The sequence below is a fragment of a genome, unplaced genomic scaffold (genome assembly GCF_019419815.1).
Source record: "Pyrus x bretschneideri cultivar Hongxiangsu unplaced genomic scaffold, Pyrus_bretschneideri_v1 Contig1, whole genome shotgun sequence".
NCBI classification, from domain to species: domain Eukaryota; kingdom Viridiplantae; phylum Streptophyta; class Magnoliopsida; order Rosales; family Rosaceae; genus Pyrus; species Pyrus x bretschneideri.
In genome coordinates, this window is record NW_025999390.1 from 9,915,233 (window position 1) to 9,918,552 (window position 3,320).

The 3,320-nt window shown below is 39.5% G+C and overlaps 1 pseudogene; it reads right to left on the reverse strand.

Moving 5' to 3' along the window:
• Positions 1 to 1,837: 1,837 nt before the first annotated feature.
• Positions 1,838 to 2,825, reverse strand: LOC108865825 (annotated as a pseudogene).
• Positions 2,826 to 3,320: the final 495 nt, after the last annotated feature.

Sequence of the window (3,320 nt, forward strand, 5' to 3'; positions counted from 1 at the left end):
TATTCATGATTTTTCTTATTTTTTTATTATATTTTTCTTCCCCCTTCACATGGACACCATTAACTTCCATTTTTTTTATTCTTTTCTCTCTTTTCATTTATATTTATATTATATTTTATGATGACCCAATTATCAAATTACCCCTACATTATTTGATATATTATATTAGGCTACTTTTGAATTTTTTTAGTTGAGGGGCAATTTTGTAAATGCGTGACCCAAAAGCTTTTGTTGCATGCGTGACCCCAAATTGGGGCTCTCGCTTTCTATTATATAGATTAACATGTGCAGTGACTTTTGTATCATTATTGAAGTAAAACTGAGAAGCTACATGTAAATAGAGAGTTTTAATGAAAAACTCACGGTACTGTTCACTTTAACGAAAAATCATATTTTTACACTAAAAAGTTAATTCTGGTACTATTCACTTTACCCTTTATTTTGTCCTTATAATTAAAACTCAAAGTTTTCAAACCATTTTCATTAGTTTTCCTTTTAATTTAATCGTATATATTCAGAATCTTAATCGATAACTACAAGAGGTAATAAAATTAAAAATATTTTTGTTTCTGTTGAAATTAATCTTGCGGAGGTCCCTCTAAATTCTTAGTGGTTTGACATTGATTGTTCGGTGCAACATGATAGACTTCATTTCTTGTAAATGTCTTTCATGTGAATCCCTCAAGAATTGATAATAAAATGGCTGTGGAGGCAATAGGCGCACCCTCAAGCTCAAGTTGTGAACTAAATTTGTTTTAGAATTATTGTTCTTGGACAAGAAGTTAAATTTCGCTTCCTGGTTTGTAAAGACCGGTTACAATTTTATCATTGTTGATGAAAGCGTAAGAATTTTCAAGAAAAATAATCGCAATCATTTGCTTGGTATTTGTTTGTGGCCATTTCCCTACACAAACAATTTGCAAAATTGCCTATTTTGTGACTTCTATTGATGATTTTTCACAGTATGCTTTTATTTACCTTATATCCGAGAAACATCAAGTGTTTGGTTGTTTTAAAACTTTTAAAAATGAAGCGGAAAAACAACTAGAAATGTCAATTAAAATCTTGAGGTAAGACCGTGGCGGAGAGTATTATGGCAGGTTTACTGAGAAAGGGCACCAAAAGGGTCTAATGGCAAAAATGGGATTTAAGCTCAATATACTACTCCTGAAACACCACAACAAAATGGGATGGCCGAGAGAAGAATAGGACAATGAAAGAAATGGTTAGGTGCATGATGAGTAGAACAAGTTTTCCAATGTTCTTGTGGGAAGAGGCACTCAAGATGGCCATCTATATATCAAACCGAGTGCCAAGTAAATCAGTAAACAAAACTCCATTTGAGCTATGGCCTTCTAGGATAAATGATTGGACCACCTTCATGTATGGGGCTGCAAGGCTCGTGCCAAAATGTATAACCCAGCAGAAAGAAAGCTTGACCCGAGAACAATCAGTGGTCATTTTGTTGATTTTCCAAAGAGATTAGAGGGTTACAGGTTCTTCTCACCGACATTGTGTCCAAGGATCTTTGAAACAAACAATGCTAGGTTCACTGAAACTGAAGAGTCCAGCAACGGAGATGTGCAGGATGTAAGGGCCCGTTGATAGAAAACTTAAAGACTCAACAGTGAAATGATCATACCCGAATTAAAGCGGTGAAACTAATGGTGCATTAACTTGATCTTTACTTAACTGATTGGAAAAGAAGCAATATCAGGATTTTAAAGACATAGAATCGACACAAAATTGCATATTCCGCCATATCCACACAACCTTGAATCACATAAAAATCCATGCCATCACAATAATAAACATACACACATGATTCTACCACAAATTCACCAAGTTCAAATCTATTGCAATCAGAATTCCTCATAAACCCACATTGTAAGTTAACTTCAAAAAGCATTCAATCAGGAAAGTACAGAAATTTCCAAATACAATTCAATCACAAAACTTACCACATTCATTCAGTAACGGGCAGCTTCCCAGCTCGAAAAATTGCAAACTTTGATACTTCTGAGTACGAATACCGAACCCCATTTTCCTTCAAGAAGTCTTCAAGCACCACCTTGACTCCTTCAGAGTCAGCACTCTCACACTCAATCTCATAACAAGTACCAAAATCATACTTAGTCTCATCCACCTCCATTTTCAAGCCTTTCCAATCATACACATCCCTCACATTCCTGAACCCTCCCAATCCCACAAACCCTAAAACCCCAAATTCCTCTCTCACCCTCCTCAGAACCCTAGACTCCGCCGTCATCAGCTTCTCTGGCTCGGCAGCGCAGGCCCGCCCGATCGAATGGTCGAGGTCCTCCTCGTCCTCCTCAACTCGGCTGACGCCTTGGACCACCACTGCCACCACCACTGCCCGCGCCTTGAGCGTCACGGCACAGAGAGGGCTCCTGTCGGAGAATCGTAGCCGGAGGACAGCCCGGCGCGCCGCGAGCTAGGCTTTGGAGCCGTCGAAGAAGAGATTCTCCTGGCGGTGTGGCGACGAGGAACGGCGCCAAGAGGGTGGTGACTTGGCGGTGGGCGGCGGCGTCCAGGAGCCGGAGCTTGACCTCCACTTCCATCAGAGCTTTGGGGATTTGAGACAGTAAAGATATTTGGAGGCGTTCGAAATTCGATTACTGAGGAAGCCCGATACGGTGCGTTTTGGAGGAGGGGTCTTTGGCGCGGTCGACGTGGTGGAGGAGAGTAGTGGCGGCGGTGGTTGTGGTGATGGAGGTGGCGGCGGCGCGCTGCTTGCGAGCTTTTTCGAGTTCGTCTTTGTCTTCGATTTTGAGTTCGATCTTGGTTGGCTTTCGTCTCAGCATTTCTGCTCTCTCAAATTTCATCGCATCTGATATCCACCGCGGTTTTTATACGTTTTGGCGATGACTTTATTAGTCTCATGGATCACAAATTTGAATTGGGCCTGATATGAGTCATTGGGCTTTGACTCACTAAGGCCCGCTTATGATCGTTATTTTGTACAAAAGCACTCCAAATGAAAAAAATTGAAAAAAAAAGTTTGTGACTGTTGCTTTTATTTGAGAAAAGTAAAAGAATTTGGAAAAATTCCAAAGAGTTTTTTAGAAAAACACACAGAAGTGCTTCCTGAAACACAAATGACAGGTACTTCTCTAGAAAAGTGTTTTTCGCCTTTAATAGTGAGGTTGTTTTTTTTTTTTTTTGGTTGAAAAATGGGGCTAAAAGCGAGAGTCCAAACAAACCTCCTTAATAATAAATTTAGAGCGGAACATCTCAAGCTAATTTTCACGAATAAACTAACTAAACAAGAAGAAGGAGTATCAAAATACAGATTACCT